Source organism: Camelus bactrianus, chromosome 2 (assembly GCF_048773025.1).
Source record: "Camelus bactrianus isolate YW-2024 breed Bactrian camel chromosome 2, ASM4877302v1, whole genome shotgun sequence".
In the NCBI taxonomy this organism is placed as follows: Eukaryota; Metazoa; Chordata; class Mammalia; order Artiodactyla; family Camelidae; genus Camelus; species Camelus bactrianus.
The window spans coordinates 82,222,693-82,244,454 of record NC_133540.1 but is presented as its reverse complement, the minus strand read 5'-3'; positions in this window follow the sequence as shown (position 1 = coordinate 82,244,454).

Below are 21,762 nucleotides of genomic sequence, written 5' to 3'. Positions count from 1 at the left end.
GTCTCTGTTCACTCTGCCCTTCTCCAGCTGTCTATTTCATATCTTCTCCTCTCCTCAATTCCCCTAGCACCTCTTTATCCATCCCCATTCTCCACTGATGATATTGCTTCCTCCCTCCTTCACTGAAGATTGAAGCATTCTGTGGAAACCCTCCACCTCTTCTACTTACTTAGCAGCAGCTTCATCCGCACACTCAGCCGGCCTACCTGTTGTCCCAGGTGCTCTGATTGAAAGCCGATCCTCCAACTTGTCCGGGAGGAAGAATTTTTCCTCTACCCTTCTAGGTTCTTCTGGCTGGCCTAAGAATTAAATTGACATGAGGCAGATTAACAGGAGAAAATCAAATAAAGTTTAATAACATGTAAGCATGGGAGATACCCAGGAAAACTGAGAAACTGGCCAAGATGGTAGAAGCCGTCATCTTAAATATCATCTTCAGCTAAAGACAAAAGAGGATGTTGAGGGTAGTGGTCTGGGACTTCAAAGGAGAGGAAGGCAATTCACGAGGAAGTGGAAAAGCAAATGTTTGGTAAATAAATGTTTACTTAGGTCACAAGGGACAAATCAGACACAGAGTGGACTCTGATCTCCAGGCCCTGCTGAGTTTTCCTCACAACACCTAGTTCATATTCTTTGCAGGTATCTCTGGTGATAACCCTTTCAGCAACAGCCCCTTTATTTAAATTCCTTAGGCAGGAAGAGAAGGAGATAAACAGAAAAGACTTCCTGAATCTTCTGTTTCTTAAAAAAAATCAGTCACAATTAATCCTTATGCCAAAGAGACATATTTTGGGGTGGCAAATTTTGCTCCCCTACACACTAGATCTCTTCCTCTCACTTAAAGAATTTGCTCCAGCAACTCTCCCCTCCCTCCCTTTTCTTTTTGTTATTTCCTCCATCTTAAAGCAAACAAACAAGCAAACATCAAAAATTATCTTGATCCTATGTTCCCCACCAGTGACTGTTCCAAGACTTTAAGGGAAAGTGTCCTGAAAAAAATAAGTCTATATTCACCATCTCCCATACCTCTCGTTCCAATATCCATTAAACACATTATCAAATGCCTCATAATTTCACTAACACTACTCTTTGCAAGAACATTTGTAATCTCTATGTTGGTAAATCTAATGGTGGATTCTCATCTTCTACGTCTTATCAAGAGCATTTGACACAGTTGATTCCCCCCCCCACCCCTCCTTCATAAACCTTCTTTGTATTCCAGGGTACCACGAATTCCTGATCTCCTACTACTCTCAGCCTCCACTCACAGGCTAGTCTCATTTTCTGGTAGCTACCCTTGTCCTTGACCCCTTAGTGCTGGGTTACTTCAGAGTTAACACCTTGTTACGCTTCCTTGGTCAAGATCCCATTCAGTCTCATGGTCTTTAATGCCATCTACATGATGACTTCTCCAGATTTTTATCTTTACCCCAGACCTCTCTCCCCAAAACCAAACTCATATGTCCAATTGCCTATTGGTTATCTCCACTCAGATGTCTAATACCAGTTTAAACACAGCATGTCCTTTCTTCAAACATCTCATACCCACTGTCTTCCCCATCTCCATCAATGTCATTCTTCCAGTTTTTCCGGTCTCCAAACTTTGACATCCTCTTGATTCCTCTCTTTCTCTCCCATCCCACATCTAAAGCTTTTCTAATATATTAATATTCTCTAGAATTTTGCCTAAACTGAAGCTCACTTGTCTATTGTTTGTAAATTAATTTTCTGCTCTTTTGAAAAGAATGTCATTTGCCACTTCTCCCATTGTCTGAAAATCCATAATTCCAGAGATATTAGCTTCAGTAGTTCAGCAATCATTTTCAATTATTCTCATTACCATGAAATAGAGTTCATTCTGGGAAAAGAAACATGAAAGCATTTATCACAGCATAATAGCTTCCTAAAGTCTTTTCATTCCTTGTGAGCTTCTGCCGTCTGCAATTCAACCTCCTGTTCATGGTTGTCAAGCCACCTCACTTGGTCTGCTGCTTGTCTCCTTCAACTAGAACAGTCAACCTGTCAGTGCATCTAGTGACAAGAGTTGGTCTCCAGTTTCCTCAGCCTCCGAAATTTACATTTCCAGCTGAAAGCTCTTCAAAGAACTCTAGTTTCATATAAACAATGACCCATTTAACAGCTCCCTTTTCATCTAAAAGACATCTAAAAGCCCTTTTCAATGGCGCATGCCTAAAAGGGAAGTCTTGCTTTCTGACTTCCACTCCCTATTTTTCTCTGCGAGTTACCTTCTTACTTAGCGGCACCACCACAAACCTATTACTCAGGCCCCAAACCACCTGCCACAACCAATCCATCAACAGATCCCGCCAGCTGGACCATCAAACTATACCCAATGTCAACACTGTTACTATCTCTGCAGTCCAAATAGCCATTTTTCTCACCTGGGCAACACAACAACCTCTTAACTCCCTGCCTCCTCCCACTCAGCCTTGACAGATAGTTTCTTGCTTCACAAGGAACTAGTTTCTTGCAGCCGCTGGTAGTCTTTTGAAATACAACTTTGATCACATCCTTTTCTGTTTTAAAACCTTACAATGGCTTTCCACCAAACTCAAATAAAATTCAGAGTTCTCATCACATCCTATAAGGTTCAATGAAAACTATTTTTCCTTAGGCCATTACCTCTGTAACTTCTTATATTTCTGCTCTTTCTCTAACTCTCCAACTTCTTTGGGTACTTTGCTGTCCCTCAAGCATCTCATTAATTCTCGTGCCTCCGCATTTTTGCTTTTACTGCTTTTTCCACCTAGAAAGGTATTTCCCTAGATAGTCATGTGATTTGTCCCCCTCATCATTTCATTCAAGTCTCTGCTCAAATATCAGTCTCTCAGAGAGGCCTAGTTTGATGATCTTATCTCTCACAGTAGCCTCTGTTACTCATTTTTTTACCCTACTTTACATTCTTTATAGCAATTATTCCTGCCTGACCCTATACTACACACATACACACACACAAATATTTATTGCCTATATTCTACACTAAAATATAAATTCTGTGAGGTAAGAAATTCTCCTCTCTTGTTTGTTGTATTTCAGTGTGTGACACATGGCAATTATTCAATTATTATTTATTAAATGAATAAAACAGTGCCTTCAAACCCTGAGATACTCTGAGAAGGAATCTAGAAGAAGTGGGGCTCAGAATGCTCAGCTAGGATGAATGGCATTGTTTCTCTTTGTCTTAAAATTACACTGTTTATCATTATTCAAGTACTATTCTAATTGATTAGTTTTCTTAATATTCCTGAGACCAGAAAACTTGGTTAAACAGTAACTCTGTTAGTAGACATTACACAAATATGTTTTGGCTTTGGGCCATTTGTTTTAAGTGTGTGAACCCACAGTCACATGTGTTCCTCACCTGCCCCAGGTATGAGAATGGCTTTGTTGTCAGGTGGAGTTGTAGCATTAGTCTCCCCACTGAGACTGGAGAGAAACACGTCCTCTTCTTTTACATCAGGCCACCAAGAGTCCTTCTTGTCTTTCATGGCAGAGCATTACATTTGTTTTCTATTGCTTGAGAAACAAGTCACCCCAAAACTTAGCAACGTACAACGACAAACATCTAATATCTAGCCGTTTCTGTGGGTCACAAGCCTGGGTGCAGCTTTGTTGGGTGTCTCTGGCTCAGGACCTTTCATAAAGCTTTAATCAGGGCATCGCCAGGGCTGTAGTCAATTCAAGGCTTGACTGGAGGATCTGCTCACTTACATGGCCATTGCGTCCTTGCTGGCTGTTAGCCAGAGTCACCATTAGCCTTTACTCAGGCAAATAACAATATGGCAACTGGTTTCCTCAGAGGGAGCAGGAAACAGAATGAGAGAAAGCTTCTGTATTAGTTTCCTAGGGCAGCCATAAAAAAGTACCTTCAACTTGCCAGCTTCAAACAACAGGAATTTTCTGTCTCATAGTTCTGGAGGCTGGAAGTCTGAAATCAAAGTTCCTTCAGGGCTACACTGCCTTCGAAGGCTCTAGGGAGGAGTTTTTCTTTGCCTCTCCCTACCTTCTGGGGGTTGCCGGCCATCCTTGGTATTCCCTTTTTTTTTGTTTTTGTAGTTTTCTCATATTCCATTCTCTGCCTCTGTCAGCACAGAGGTTCTCCCCATGTGTTTGCGTTTTGCTTCTTGTGTTTCTTTCTTCTTATCAGGATACCAGGTATTGGATTAGGGCCCACCTACTCCAGTATAACCTCATCTTAACTAAGTACATCCACAAAGATTCTTTTTCCAGATAAGGTCACATTCTAAGTTCCAGTCGGACGTGAATGTTTGTGGGACACTATCCAGCCCAGGACAGTGCCCAAGACAGAAGCTACAGTCTTTTTGTATCCTTGGAAGTGACCTAAACTAATCTTAGAAACAACATCCCATCATCTCAACTTCATTCAGCTTTGTAAAAGTGAATCATTAAGTCTAGTCCACACTTGGGAGAGGAGATTACACAAGGGTATGCATTTCAGGAGGCTGACACTACTCGGGGCATTTTAGAGGCTGCCTACAATGAACATGGAGTGGGAAGAGGTCCTCTGAAGTCAAGACTCCACCCTGCTTTTGTGATTCCAGTTGACTCCATGATCTTAACTTTGGTTCCCCTGAAAACAGAGCCTGAAACAACTTCCATGCAGATAGTTTCCTAAAAGCAACCCCAGGAATGGGGGATTGGAATTAAAAACAGAGAAGGAAAAGCCTAGGCTGGATATGTTACTGAGTTGGCACCTTTGGGGGAAGGTGTTCCATCCCTCAGGGTTTTCTGAAGAGCCCTATAGACCACTTCTCAGAATTATCCACTTGAGAAATTAAAGGAGGAATATTTTCTCCCATTGATTGAGAGCTGCCCTATGGTGACTTACCTGTTTGCACTTCCAGACTCTGCAAATGTAAGCGCTCATCTGAATTCCACAGGCATCCCACGCTGAAGTTTTTAGAAAAGTCCTGGAACACTTGAGGTGAGGTGATGTCAGACTGAAGGAGGTTGAGGTGTGTGTGGAACTCTTCACCATAGTTGTATCTGGAATTGAAGTGAGACCAAGAACATATAAAGCAGTGCCTGAGAGATTTATGATGCCACAAAAGATGCTAGGGAAAAAAAAGTTCCATAATGAAAGTTTGCCTTCTCTAAACCAGAGACAGTTCACCTACATTACTGTCCCACAACACCTCATTTTAGTCCCCAAGACTAAAAATTATTCCTCTCTTCCTGTACAAGAGCCAACCATTTCCTACCCTAGAATTACTGTTGATTAGATTAAGCATTGTCTTGCCCCAGATCCTTCCAATACATATTCACAAACACAAATATAACAGTCTTGTTATAAAGGCACTGGTCTTACAAGTCTGGGCTATTCATTTTATATCATGGTCATTTTTTATACATGTAGACCTAAAAAGATAGAAAGGAAAAAAGCCAAAATGTTATAAGTGATTATCATCTGCTGATGAATATTGTCTAACAGAAGTATTCATAACAAATAAAATGTAAGCTACATATGTAATTTGAATTTTCTAGTAGACATATTTTAAAAAATAAAAAAAGAAACGTGAAAATATTTTCATGATGTACTGTCTTTAACCTAATCTGTGATATTTTGATTTATAATAAGAAATATATATTTGGTCTTTGTCCACACTTCCTGGCTCACAACTCCCAAAACTCATGGAATTTTCTGACTGAGAAGAGCAATGGGAGCATCTTTTGTTACAATATTTGGTCTCCTGTCCTCACTTCATGAAATAGCTTCAGAGTCCAAAGTGAAATGGCTGTCCTGTTATTCAAAACAAGCCCTTTCTGCCACAGCTGGGTTTATGTTAATGAGGTAACTTCTGGAAAGCAAAAAGGATGGAGGTTTGTTGCCAGGGGATCCAACCATGAATAGAGGTTGAAACTTTTAGACACACCACACCCCACCTACCTCCAGGGAGGGGAGAGGGACTGGAGGTTGAATTGATCTTAAATGGCTAATGATCTAATCAATCTTTCCTAGGTAATGAAAGTCGCATAAAAGTCCAAAAGAACAGGGATCAGAGGGATTCAGGGATGATGAACACATGGAGATTTGGGGGAGAGTGGCACTCAGAGAAGAGCATGGAGGCTCCATGCCTTTTCTCCACACTTTTCTCTATGTATCTCTTCATTTCACTGTTGATTCAAATCCTTCAGTATCTTTGTAATAAACTGGTAATCTAGTAAGTAGATTCCTGAGTTCTGTGATCCACTTTAGCAAATCAATCAAACCCCAGGAGCGGGTCACGGGACCCTCTGATTACACAAGCAACAGTAGTTCAAGATACTGGCCTTACTTTTTAATCTCTGCAATAAAGTCTACGAGGGAATTATTCAAAGACTTTAGTAGCTTTAAACAAAAAAACTTTCATTTTGAATTAATTTTAGACTTACAGGAGAGTTGTAAAAAAAATTCACCCCACCTCCTCTAATGCAAACATTTTGCATAACCATAGTACAATGATCAAGAACAGGAAATTAACATTAGTACAACATTATTAATTAAGCTGTAGCTCTTATTTGAATTTTTAAAAATTCTGGCAGTTGGTCGTACAAGGGTGTACTAATAATTTACCTCACTACTTTTAATATATGCCAAAACCTTTTGGTCTCATTCTTTGAGGACAAAAATCCTTTGAAGTCTTAAAGGAACTCTTAGATCTTAGAGCTTATTTTTATTATACCTCATTCGAGTACTCTCAGAGCAATGTTCTTGTCTATAAAATTTATCAGAGGTACTTGTCAAAAGCACGTCTTGAGCCTCATTCTTAAACTCATATATAGTTGGTCTAGGGGAGCTTAAGAGTTTGCATTTTAAACAAGCATTTGCTGATTATTCACTCTGATAAATCTGGCCTTAAAGGCCAATTTGGCAGAAATCAATGTGGTATATTGGGGGTGGTTTGAAAGGCCTAGCTGTCATCAATTATCTTTCAGATTGATTTTTTTTTAAAGAAGCACTAATTTTTTTAAAGTTCTAATATCAATTTTCATATTTTAGTATTAAAACACATATACTACTTGGTAAAACACATATGTTACCTATTTTCTTTTCCTGTTATAAAGTGAAATTTTATCAGGTAGCTACCTGGTGCAAGAGAATGGGAACAAGATACAAGGTGAATCCCAGCAACCACAGACTCTGTAAAATGTCTTCAAGGAAGGAAAATCCAGCCTCTAGAGGCAGAGAAGTAGATAGCTCACATTAAAAAAGGTACTAACTCCTAGTGAGCACAGCACCAAAATGTTTGTATCTTCCCATTTCCTTCCCAATTTTATACAAAGTACTCTGCAAATGCACAATTTCCAATTCTAACCTTCTTTGTACAAATTTTACATTTACCACTGTTCCTGCTGCACCATCCTGTGTAGTCACTTAGAAACTCTGCAGGGCCTATTACATGTTCAAATATAATATCTTAATAATAGGGTTATTAAATTAATAATATATTTTTTGTAAACATAGGGAATTTAATAATTAAATTTTGTGGCATCCAAGAAATTCACAAAACATTTTCAAAGGAACAACTTTTAGCAGAAAACAAGTGTAGCAGTGGTGTTTTAGCAACACTAGAATACTTATTTTGTTAGTGTTAGCACTTCTTGTGGTGTAAATGAACAAATACTGCTGATATCCATTTTTTTTCCTGCAAAAAAGCAGCCATACCATAGATTGGGTGGGTTATAAACAACAGAATATTTTTTTCTGGCAGTTCTGGGGGCTGGTAAGTCTAGTTTTAAGATAAATAAGTACTACAGATGTAATGTACAACATGATAAATACAATTAACACTAAAAAGCAATTTATGTTTAAAAATAGATATGAGGACAGTACTAAATAAATTGTACTCTGTGCAACATTAAAAGATGGGCTTTTTTTCCCCATAGAGAAATATGTCGGTAGGACTCTAGATGGCGCTACTAATTTGAAAATCAGAGTTTCAGTCAGGAAAGAAAACCTGGTCCAGATGGACTAATTCTGAGAGGACAATTAGGATAACTATATTAAAAATAAACAAGTAAATAAAAGAAAAGAAAAAAAGAAAGAAAGAAAATAGAATAGAACTCAACTGCTACTTGTGTCTGCACTTTAAAAAGACTCGTGCAAAGTAATATAAAATACTAGTATTTTCAGAAAGCTGAAAATATTTTGCAAACCATAAGAAAATATGTAGTATCTCTGATTTCAGTCGTTCTTTCCCCAGTAACTTGGAAAGTATTTGCTACTAAGGATACATTTAAAATGTTTAATTGTATGAACAAAATCACATTTATTACATAAATATTTACATGTTTAGTTAAATAAATACTGAGTACTCATTTTCTTTTTTTATGAAAACTCCATTTGAAAATATATTGAAATGTGAATCTCTTAGACATGGCAGTTATCTTGGAAAGTCATTTAGCGACTACAATAAAATACCTACATGTGTTACAGATATATTATTTCTCTTATTACATGTAACCTCTTTAAACAGCAGACACATTCTTTACTGTATCTTTTGTATCTACCATCACAGAACCCTGAAAGATGTTCTGCAGTATATTAAGTTTTGGGTACATATTGTTGACAAGCTTTTTATTTTGCTTTTATATAGAAATATTTCCCTTTCTAATAGATGACATATTTTTTTCAGAAATTTTGCTGTTAACTGTAACACAGAAAACAGAAGACTATATACAGATCAATAAATTGTCACAAAGTGAACAGGCATATAATTACCACCTAGTCAAGAAATAGTGCTTTGCCAGCATCCCAGAAGCCACACTCTCCCAATTCCCCCCAATCAATGTGCCTTTTTCTCCACAAAAACAAATGGTATCCTGAACTTCTAACTCTATACATCTAACAGTCATTGACTATTACAGAAATAAAATCATTTAGTGTATATTATTTTGAATCTAATCCTTTCGTTTGAGAATCACTTATGTTTCTGCATGTATCTGAAGTTCTTTTACTTAAAGTGCCGTGGAACATTTTGTTATGTGAAAACACCACAAAGTTTGTAGCTACTCTAGTGCTGATGGACATCTGAGTTGCTTCCCCTTCGGGGTTATCATGCATAGTGTAGCTGGGAGTGCCCCTCCACATCATTTTGGTGCACATATGTATGCTGCTTCTGGTGGGTTTAGAACAGGAGTGAAATTGCTGGGTTGCTATGCATGCCCACATTCTGTTTTAGTAGAAACTGTCAACTAGTTTTGTCGCCGATAGGTGCAACTGGTGTTCCAGGTTCTTGTCCCGTCCCAGAAAGAATTTAGAGACAAGACTTAGAGGTTAAAAAGGTAAAGTGAGGCTTTATTAAAGTATGGATAGTACACTCTCAGGGGAGAGTGGGCAGGCTCAGGTGAGCAGCTGCCCTGAGTTTCTTTGGCAAGTTAGTTACATAGGGTGTAAAAATGAATGGGCGGAATATTCATTGGGGAGGGAAGGGTTTGGGGTCGTATTCCCTGACTACACCTTCCCAAAGGGAGGAGGGATTTTTGTCCTTATTTAGTCTGGATCGGAATAGTCATGGTGTCGGTGCATGATGGGTACTTCTGATCTGCAAGGCTAATTTTATTGAAATGAGGGCATAATGAGTAAAAGGTTACATTCGGACATTGGAAATTCCTGCCTTTTCTGACCTTTCTTTGTTGGTCTCCAGGCCAAAAGATGTGGCCCCTTATCAGCTCAAAGATTCCAGCTTTTCTTTCTCTGCCCAGGGATCCCTGCTGCTCACAGGATGTGTGGTTTCCTTCATTTGGCCTGTGCCCCTCCTTTCTGCCCAATTCCTGCCATTTGGTCTGTGTCCCCCTTTCTCTGCTCATACCTGCTATCTGCCTGCTCTAACAGTTTCCCCAAGTGGCTGACCAATTCACACACCTGCCAGCAGTGATTTATTAGTTCCTCTTCCCCAACCCTTGTCATTATTACTTTTTTTTAGTTTAAGCCAAAATGGTCAATATGTAGTGATTTTAATTCCAATTTCCCTAATGACTAATGAGGTTGAATATCTTTTCATATGATTATAAATATCTATATACTTTTCAGAATTGCATATTCAAGTTTTGCGTTCTATTAAGATGTCTGTCTTTTTCTGACTAACTTAGAGCTGTGCTTTATCTATTCTTGATAAAAGTCTTTTGTCAGGTAAATTTTTTGCAATATCTATTCCAGTCTGCAGCTTGCCTTTAACTTTCTTAATGTGTCTTTTGATAAACAGGAGTTCCAAATGTAGTCCAATCTATCAATCTTTTCTTTTACGGTTAATACTTTTTAATACTTTTTGTAAAAAGTGAGAACTGTGCTCTCTTCAAGATCATGAAGCTTATTTCCTAAATGATCTTCTAAAGTTTTATTATTTTACCTTTTACATTAGGATCTATGATCTTCCTATAGTAGAATGCCATGTAGGGGTCAAGTATCATTGTTCTTTTCATAAAGATATCCAATTCAGACATTAGGTATATATGTACACTTAGGAAGTTGCCTTTCAGAGGCCCATCTCAAAGTGTGGTGGGTTTCCCAACCACCCTTACCCAGTGCAGGCCCTGGATTCCAAGTTTTGATGCTGTTGCCCTGATCCTATCATATGTCCTACTCAGCTCTGGCGTCCTCTTTCAGAAATAGTAGCTCCAAATGGCAGGCTAACTAACTTCTTTGGGTTTATCTTCACCAAGATCTTGGCCTGGAATTCATCATCTTGTTAGCTCTATGAGCTCTTCAAAAGAATTTTCAACTATTTCTTTTAGCCATCTTTCTTGCTATACTTATCAGAAGTGTTGTTCTGAATTGCTTAGTCCATCATTAGAAGAAATACCAGTCCCATATATTTTTGAAAAATTAACCTTGATTTTACTACTCACTGTCTATGTGACCTTTGACAAATAAACTCTCTGAAGTTCAATTTCTTCATTTATAAAGTGAGAGTGATAATATTTATCTCATAGAATTGTTGAAAAAATTAATATGAAATAGTTACTTAGTAACATTGGAAGACACAATATAAGGCCACTAGTATCCCTTCAATAAATAGCAACTATTATTTTTTTCATATTAGTGATAATAATTATTAAGATGATGAAGAGTATATGAGAAATATATGAGTCTCTATCTACCACACTGCCTTGAGCTCCTAATCTAAAAGTGATATAAAGTTAATCTGACAACATTTATTTTAAGTGAACAAACATAGGCTTCAAGTAATGATTGTTTCCAATTTTTAGATTTGACCAAGCCATACTTTTAATAATTTATTCTGGATTTCTTTTTACCCAGAATTATTAGATTGAGTGGCAAATGATTTTTTAGTAACAACTTCTTTCAGTTAAAAAAGTAGACTGTTATCTCCACTTTCGTATTCTTCATATTTTATGAGTCATCAAAATTATATAAACATTAGCTATAACACTGCAAACAATTTCATTCGTAAGTACCTTTTGTACCTAGGGATGTAATCCATCTTACAAAAAACTGAAACTCATTGAATAGCAATTTAGTCTCTTACAATCTTTTAATTAATGTAGGCTTCAGTTCACTGTGTTACAAGGGTTGGCAAGGAATGTCAATCTCCCCTAAATTTTCGTTAGTAGGAACAGAATATATAACGAAATTATATTTTTAGCAACAAAAATTAACAATGCACAAGAAATGACATTTTTAATCTAGAGGGTTTATAGGAAGTAAGTAGGCACTCAAGTACCAGAATAGTAGGATTTAACACATATGTGTCACTTATTGAGTAACAGACCTATTGAGTATATTACCCAGGTTCCCTGAGAATACAAAGGTAGTTTCCTAGTAATGGACTCATGCATTCTATACATAGAAAATACTGTAGCTCCCATTCTAAGTTAACTACCTGACACCTTGGTCAAAAAATATGCCATGAGTCTAATAAATATGAAATAATTCCTTAGAGCTGGATCTTGATGGGCTATTGATAAAACTGAGCTTCTCATTTTTCTATTTTTGAAAGCTAGGTCCTGTTAGAAGTGAGCTTATCAAGGAACAACGTCATTAAAAAGGCCACTGTTAGCTCGCCAGATAAGCTAACCCAAAATATTATTGCAAATGCAAAAGAAAACAGTATGAATAAGCGCTAAATACTATGTAGAAATAAAAGAAAGAAGAGGCCCTTGCTTGCTGTTTCATGTTGTAAGAATCAGACAATGAGACTGTAAGTGCTTATTGAAAACCTGAAATGTATGGAAAATTAGTATAAGATATAAACCCTATACTTTAGGGTCCTATAAGATTCTTGGGGAAAAAGTATGGCACAAACAGAACAATAAATAGTATTAGTTGTTACGAGGCATGTGCAACTTCGTGACAGAAAATAATAAAATTAAGGTGGGCCAGTCAGTAGAGAGTCTTAAGGCGTATTTGAAAGATTTTGAAAAATTTGAAAATAAATATATTTGAATGCAAATATCATGGTAAAGCTTTGGGTGAAAATATAAACCCAGGAAGAGGAAGTGCTGTCATGTGGTGGATAATATCAGCTGCTACATAGCACTTGATAATTCTTATCCAAGCTTAAGACACTGAGACTTTGTAATTGAACTGAAACTGGGACATGCAATTTATAGGATGTTCTTAGAACACACGTAAATTCTAAAATGTACTCATGTAAAGGATGATGATTCAATAAGACCAAAAATTTAACATGACGTGTGTTTCTCCTTTACAACTGACAGGATTTTTGTGGCAATGGTGCCAAGAGGAGAAAACTGGTGTAAGCACTGACATTTAAGGCTTTGTCCAAGATGGAAGAAAGGCTTATACTGTTTCAGCAGCAACACTGTTTATTCATGGAATGTTGGAGAACCACATCAATCCACAGTTGCGATTTTTGACATTAGAAGCAAATCAAAAAAGAAAAAAGAAATGCATATGAGATGATTGATATCTAGTATAAATACATTACATACATCAGCTTTAAATCTTTGTCTTGTTTTACAAAGATAAAATGACGGTGTCATATAATGTCTATATGAGTCAGATTATATTTCTGTTAGCTGTTTCAACATATGAATTTCGGAATCGTAGTTAGTTGGTAAAGTGAAAGTTTATTTCAGGTTTGTGCAGAGTTCAAAATGTGGTATTCTTGAAGGGCAGGTAGCAATTCCTATACTGGTGATTATATCAGTTTTAGAAACTTGAATTTTTTTCCTTAAGATTTTTTTCACTTCATGTAACTTTAAAATTTAATGTGTAATAAAACAGTTACTTCCCAACTTGTTTTATAAGGCCAACATAGCTTTTTTTTTTAACATTTTTTATTGATTTATAATCATTTTACAATGTTGTGTCAAATTCCAGTGTTCAGCACAATTTTTCAGTTATTCATGGACATATACACACTCATTGTCACATTTTTTTCTCTGTGAGTTATCATAACATTTTGTGTATATTTCCCTGTGCTATACAGTGTAGTCTATTCTACAATTTTGAAATCCCAGTCTATCCCTTCCCACCCTCCAACCCCCTGGTAACCACAAGTCTGTATTCTCTGTCTGTGAGTCTATTTCTGTCCCTTATTTACGCTTTGTTTTTGTTTGTTTGTTTGTTTTTGTTTTTTAGATTCCACATATGAGCGATCTCATATGGTATTTTTCTTTCTCTTTCTGGCTTACTTCACTTAGAATGACATTCTCCAGGAGCATCCATGTTGCTGCAAATGGCATTATGTTGTCGGTTTTTATGGCTGAGTAGTATTCCACTGTATAAATATACCACTTCTTCTTTATCCAGTCACCTGTTGATGGACATTTAGGCTGTTTCCATGTTTTGGCTATTGTAAATAGTGCTGCTATGAACATTGGGGTGCAGGTGTCATCCTGAAGTAGATTTCCTTCTGGATACAAGCCCAGGAGTGGGATTCCTGAGTCATATGGTAAGTCTACTCCTAGTCTTTTGAGGAATCTCCACACTGTTTTCCATAGTGGCTGCACCAAACTGCATTCCCACCAGCAGTGTAGAAGGGTTCCCCTTTCTCCACAGCCTCTCCAGCATTTGTCATTTGTGGATTTTTGAATGACGGCCATTCTGACTGGTGTGAGGTGATACCCCATTGTAGTTTTGATTTCCATTTCTCTGATAATTAGTGATATTGAGCATTTTTTCATGTGCCTTTTGATCATTTGTATGTCTTCCTTGGAGAATTGCTTATTTATGTCTTCTGCCCATTTTTGGATTGGGTTGTTTATTTTTTTCTTATTGAGTCGTATGAGCTGCTTATATATTCTGGAGATAAGCCTTTGTCGGTTTCACTTGCAAAAATTTTCTCCCATTCCGTAGGTTTTCTTCTTGTTTTATTTCTGGTTTCCTTTGCTGTGCAGAAGCTTGTAAGTTTCATTAGGTCCCATTTGTTTATTCTTGCTTTTATTTCTTCTAGGAGAAAATTTTTTAAATGTATGTCAGATAATGTTTTGCCTATGTTTTCCTCTAGGAGGTTTATTGTATCTTGTCTTATGTTTAAGTCTTTAATCCATTTTGAGTTGATTTTTGTATATGGTGTAAGGGAGTGTTCTAGCTTCATTGTTTTACATGCTGCTGTCCAGTTTTCCCAACACCATTTGCTGAAGAGACTGTCTTTATTCCAATGTATATTCTTGCCTCCTTTGTCAAAGATGAGTTGACCAAAAGTTTGTGGGCTCATTTCTGGGCTCTCTATTCTGTTTCATTGGTCTATATGTCTGTTTTGGTACCAGTACCATGCTGTCTTGATGACTGTAGCTCTATCGTATTGTCTGAAGTCTGGGAGAGTTATTCCTCCAGCCTCTTTCTCTCTCTTCAATAGCGCTTTGGCAATTCTAGGTCTTTGATGGTTCCATATGAATTTTATTATGATTTGTTCTAGTTCTGTGAAATATGTCCTGGGTAATTGGATAGGGATTGCATTAAATCTGTAGATTGCCTTGGGCAGTGTGACCATTTTAACAATATTGATTCTTCCAATCCAAGAGCATGGAATATCTTTCCATTTTTTAAAGTCTTCTTTAATTTCCTTCATCAATGGTTTATAGTTTTCTGTGTATAATTCTTTCACCTCCTTGGTTAGATTTATTCCCAGATATTTTATTACTTTGGGTGCTATTTTAAAGGGGATTGTTTCTTTACTTTCTTCTTCTGTTGATTTATCGTTAGTGTAAAGAAATGCAACTGATTTTTGAACGTTAATTTTGTAACGTGCTACCTTGCTGAATTCTTCAATCAGCTCTAGTAGCTTTTCTGTGGACCTTTTAGGGTTTTCTATATATAGTAACATGTCATCAGCATATAATGACACTTTTACCTCTTCTTTTCCAATTTGGATCCCTTTTATTTCTTTCTCTTGCCTGACTGCTGTGGCTAGGACTTCCAGGACTATGTTGAATAGGAGTGGTGAAAGTGGGCATCCTTGTCTTGTCCCAGATTTTAGTGGGAAGCTTTTGAGTTTTTCACCGTTGAGTACTATGCTGGCTGTAGGTTTGTCATATATAGCTTTTATTATGTTGAGATATGTTCCCTCTATACCCACTTTGGCGAGAGTTTTTATCATAAATGGGTGTTGAATTTTATCAAATGCTTTTTCTGCATCGATTGAGATGATCGTGTGGTTTTTGTCCTTTCTCTTGTTGATGTGATGTATTACACTGATTGATTTGCGTATGTTGAACCAGTCTTGTGTCCCTGGGATGAACCCCACTTGGTCATGATGTATAATCTTTTTTATGTGTTGTTGGATTCTATTTGCTAAAATTTTGGTGAGGATTTTGGCGTCTATGTTCATCAGTGATATTGGCCTATAATTCTCTTTTTTTGTAGTGTCTTTGCCTGGTTTTGGTATCAGGGTGATGGTGGCTTCATAGAATGAGTTTGGGAGTATTTCCTCCTTTTCAATCATCTGGAAGAGTTTGAGAAGGACTGGTATGAGTTCTTCTTTGTATGTTTGGTAGAATTCCCCGGTGAAGCTGTCCGGTCCTGGACTTTTATTTGTAGGGAGGTTTTTAATTGCTATTCCTATTTCCTTTCTAGTGATCGGATTGTTCAAGTGTTCAGATTCTTCTTGATTCAGTTTTGGTGGACAGTATGTTTCCAGAAACTTGTCCATCTCCTCTAGGTTATCCAGTTTGGTTCCATACAGTTTTTCATAATATTCTCATATGATATTCTGTATTTCTACTTTGTTTGTTGTAATTTCTCCATTTTCCTTTCTTATTTTGCTAATTTGTGCTCTCTCTTTTTTCTTCTTTGTGAGTTTGGCCAGAGGTTTGTCGATTTTATTTACTTTTTCAAAAAACCAGCTTTTGGTTTGGTTGATTTTTTTCTATGGTCTTGTTAATCTCTATTGTATTTAATTCCTCTCTGATCTTTATTATTTCCTTCCTTCTGCTGCTTTTTGGGGCTTTTTGTTCTTCTTTTTCTAATTCATTCAGGTGGTGGGTTAAATTGTTTATTTGAGATTGTTCTTCTTTTTTGAGGAAGGCCTGTATCGCTATAAACTTCCCTCTTAGCACTGCCTTTGCTGTGTCCCATAGGTTTTGAGTGGTTGTGCTTTCATTATCATTTGTCTCAAGGTATTTTTTAATTTCAGCTTTGATTTCCTCATTGATCCATTGTTTTTTCAATAACATATTGTTTAATCTCCATGCTTTCCTTTTTTTCTCCTTTGTTTCTCTGTTGTTGATTTCCAGTTTCATGTCATTGTGGTCAGTAAAGATGCTTGAGATAATTTCTATCTTCTTAAAATTGTTGAGGTTTCTTTTGTGCCCAAGTACATGATCGATCCCGGAAAATGTTCCATGTGCACTTGAAAAGAATGTATATCCTATATTTTGGCGGTGTAATTCTCTGAAAATATCCACCAAATCTAGTTTTTCTATTGTAGTATTTAATTTCTCTGTTGCCTTGTTTATTTTCTGTCTGGAAGATCTGTCTAGTGATGTTAATGCAGTGTTAAAATCTCCAACTATGATTGTATTCCCATCAATATCCCCCTTTATCTCTGTTAGTAATTCTTGTATGTACTTAGGTGCCCCTATATTGGGTGCATATATATTAACGAGTGTAATATCCTCATCTTGTATCACTCCTTTAATCACTATAAAATGTCCTTCTTTATCTTTCTTTGTGGCCTTTGTTTTAAAGTCTATTTTGTCTGAAATCAGTACTGCAACACCTGCTTTTTTGGCTTTTCCATTTGCATGGAATATCCTTTTCCATCCTTTCACTCTCAATCTATATGTGTCCTTCTCCCTAAAGTGGGTCTCTTGTATGCAGCATATTGAAGGTTCTTGCTTTATTATCCAGTCTGCCACTCTGTGTCTTTTGACTGAAGCATTTAGTCCATTAACATTTACAGTAATTAATGATAGATGTGTGTTTATTGCCATTTTGAACTTATCTTTGCAGTTGAATTGGTATATCCTCTTTGTTCCTTTCTTCTTCCTTTTGTGGTTTGGTAATTTTCCTTTTATTATTATGGATTTTATTTAATTTTGTGACTCCTTTGTAAATTTTTGGCTTGTGGTTACCCTTTTTTGTAAATCTATCAACCCATTACTGTAACTGTTCTTATTAAACTGATAGTAACATGATCTCAAACCCATCCTACTGTTAAAAAAATTTTAAAAAGAAAGAAAAAGATATTCTATATTTCCCTGCCTCCCTCTCCCACTCTCAGTGATTTGTATGTCTTCTTTTATAATTTCATGTTTACTTTATTTGTAATTCATGAGTTATCACCTTTCCAGTTGTGTGTTTCTCATTTCTGTAGCATCCTGCTGCTTTTCTATTTAGAATAGCCCTTTCAATATTTCTTTTAACATGGGTTTAGTGTTGCTAAACTCCTGCAGCTTTTTTTTTGTCTGTGAAACTCTTTATTTCTCCTTCTATCCTCAAGGATAGCCTTGCTGGATAAAGGATCCTAGGCTGCATCTTTTTTTCATTCAGGGCTTTGAATATATCTTGCCACTCCCTTCTGGCCTGTAGTGTTTGTGTAGAGAAATCAGCTGAGAGCCTTTGAGGGTTCCCTTGTAACTTACTCTTTGCTTTTCTCTTGCTGCCTTTAGAATCATTTCTTTATCTTTAACTCTGGCCATCTTGATTATGATATGTTTTGGTGTGGGTCTATTTGGGTTCTTCCTGTTTGGGACCCTCTGAGCTTCCTGTACTTGGATATCTGATTCCTTCTTTAAGTTTGGGAAGTTTTCAGTCATGATTTCTTCAAAAACCTTTTCAATCCCCTTTGATCTTTCTTCTCCTTCTGGGACCCCTATTATGCGAAGATTGGGATGCTTTATATTATCCCATAGGTCCCTTATGCTATTTTCATTATTTTTTATTTGCTTCTCTTGTAGTTCTTCTGAATGGGTGCTTTCTATTGCCCTGTCTTCTAGATCACTAATTCGTTCCTCTGCATTATCTAGTCGGCTTTGCACAGCTATTAGATCATTCCTCATCTCTGTCAATGAGTTTACCCATTCTACTTGGCTCTTCTTTATAGCTTCGATTTCATTTTTGACATATTTTATATCTCTAAACACTATCTCTTTTAATTCCTTCAGCAATTCGATCACTCCTTTTTTGAAATCTTGATCTAGTAGGCTATCGATGGCTATTTCGTTGATCTTTCAGGGGATTTCTCTTGTTCTTTTAATTGGGAAAGGTTTTTCTGCTTCTTCATCTTGCTCATACCTCTCCGGCACTGTGGTTTATGGAGTATCAGTTGTTTATTTTGGTCCTTAAGGATTTTATCTATCTGATGCCTATTTAGGAATAGAACTTAGGAAAAAAAGAAAAAAAAATAAGAGAGAGAGAGAAAGAATTTTAAAAGAAGGGAGAAAGAGGGTTTGAAAACAGTGTATAATGAATAATAGAAGAGTGAGTTGAAGCAGAGTATTAATCGGGTTGAGACGTCCTTTTGAAACTTTTACAAAAAAAGGGGGGGGGAGGTGAATAGATGTATTTGAAACCTGTGTCTAATGAATAGCAGGACATCAAAACCCAAGAGAAATAGAAATGAATTAAGAAGTAAAAATTAAGAGAGTAATAGAAAAGAGAACAGGTAAAAACAGATTTTAAAAAAAAGGGGGGGGTGTTTGTCGGTGTTCTCCTGGAGTCTGTGTGCTTTTAATGTGAAGTCTTTCTGTCTTTGTCTCCTGTTTTGGAAGCTCAGCTTACTGTTTTCAGAGGCCCTCCGTTGGCGCCCTCTTCTGTGCTGCTCCCAGCACCTGTCGGCAAGCAGATCGCGCCTCATCCTAACACTGGGTCAGGTGCAGCTCTCTGCTGTGGGTGGGCGGGTCGCTGCCCCTCCGGATGCCGCAGTCAGATGTTGCAGACTGGCTGGGTAGGAGGGCGGGTCGTGCCCCCTCCCAGCACCTCGGTCAGGGGCTGTGTTCCTGCCCGAAAGGCGGGGGGCCGCTCTCGCTCTACCTGCGCCACCGCCGGTAGCTCCGCTACTCTGTGCGGCTGCGCACTCTGCCCTGGTCGGCGCTCCGCCCTGGTAGGCGCTCCGCGGGTGGGCTCGGGGAAGACCGAGGGACAGCCCTGTCCCTGCTCCGAGCGAAAACCCAGCTCCTTGTTTGTCTTTGTGGAGCAAGTTCTCTGAGGGACCAGGATGGAGGATCCTATCTGCCCCAGGCTGCAGGCCAGTCTGTCTGGCCTTTGAGGCTGCTAAGCGCTTCGGTGCGGATGCAGGTTTCGCCCCTGCCTCTGCCTGGGTGCTAAGTGCCGGAGTATATGGCGGCTGTGCCTGAGCTCTGCCTCTCTTCCCCCAAAAACTTTCCGTGGGTTTTCAGAGATGGGGGTGTGCACCCTTCCCCCGAGAGCACATCAACCTTGCTGTTTTATGGAGGGCCCAGGTTGTTCTGCCCTGTGCACCCACAGCCACGGCGCGCAGCCCCTTGCGTTCCCCCGGGGCTGCCTCCGTGCAGCCGTCCCCGTCCTCCGCCCGGCTTGTGCAGCCTGGCCCTGCCCGCCGCTGCCGGCCCGCGTCTCAGGCTGGGTGTCGGGGGGACGCTGTGTGCCCGTTTAACTTAGTTCTGTCAGTCAAGGGCTGCTCTGTACAGATCCGAGCCTCGGAGGCTCCCCCTCCGTCCCGCTGGCCTCTCAGTTGGAGAGGGGAGACCCAGCGAGCCAGCGCTAGTCCTCCTTTGCCGCTCCCTCCCCGCGGGCCCCGTCCGGTGCTGCTTTGCCTTTTGTTCTTTCTTTTTTCCTTTTCTCGTACCAGATTTTTGGCGTCTTTATCTTTTGAAGAGGGCGATGTTCTGTCGGAGTTCCACAGGTGCTCTGGTTGGCTGAGTGGGTCTGTAGATGTGGGTCTTGGTGTATTTGTGGTAGAGGGTGACCTGCAAGCGTCCTTCTACTCCGCCATCTTTTCCGTCTCCAACATAGCTTTGATTACAAAATGTAACAATGACATTAAAAGACTGTAAAATTGTGTCATTCTTTCTCAGAAGTATGGATACAAAAATCCTAAGCAAAATAAAATGTGAGACCCAATGGAATGTAAAATGTATCTTATTTGCGATCAAGTTGGGGCTATTGTAGAAATACAAGATCAGTTTAACATTTAAATACAAATCAATGTAATTCACAATATTGATCAAATAAAGGTAGAAAAAGGATATGATTATCTCAGTAGATGCCAAAAAAAGCATTGGCTAATTAAAAATCCATTTTTGTAAAAATTAGCAAACTAAAAACAAAAGAAAATTCCTTAATCTGATAAAATGATAGCAAACATCCTATTTAATTGTGAAGTACCAAACACCTTTCCCTGAAATTAGGAAAAAGAGAAGGACTCCAGCTATCACCAACTCTATTCAACAGTTTACTAGAATTCTATGACTTAAGCTAGAAGTAATCAATAAATCAACTACAACCAAAACAAAATAAAAATATAAGCAATAGAAAAGAAGTAATAATACTGTTCTTATTTGCAGATGGAAGTGTATGTTAAAAACCCAAAAGAATACACAAATAGAAAAAAATGAAATTAATAGATGAATCAAGTTTTCTCAATTCAAGGTCAATATATAAAAGTCAATTGTATTTATATATGTCAGCAATAAATATGACATGAAATGTAAACGATAATGACATTTACAGTAGGATTCAGTAAGTCAAATATATAAGACTGATTCTAGGAGAACATGTACAAGACTTCTATTCAGATACTTAATAAACACTACTGAGAGAAATTAAAGAAAATCTAAATAAAACAAAGAAGGTACCAAGTTCATGGATTAGAAACTTCAATATTTTAAGAAGTCAGTTCTTCCCCAAAAGATCTATAGATTCGATACTATACCAACAAAAGTCTAGAAATTCTTTTTTGGAAATTAATCAGATGATGTTAAAATTTATAAGGAAATGTAATGGACTAAAAATAGCAAAGACAATTTTGACAAAGGAAAATAAATATGGGCTTACATACCAGACATCAAGTGTAAACAGAGAAACTCAAGGTGTTGCTCACCACCAAGTTCTACAAGGATTAAGTCACAACCCACTATATTCACTGACCTACTGCACTGTGAGATGAAATTAAGAGGACAGCATAATGAGTAAGGCCCTCCGTGCTTTGGACAAGTATGCTCCTTAAATAGATAAACATCTCAGGAAGAATTTCAATGACCTTGGATTTTTGCATTTTCCATTTTACAGAAAAGCACTAAAATCACTGACTTGGGATATCTGTTCTTTGTGACTAGCAGTAATCTTTTACCGAGATTTAATCTGGTAATCATATTTAATTTGGTTTTTCCCCT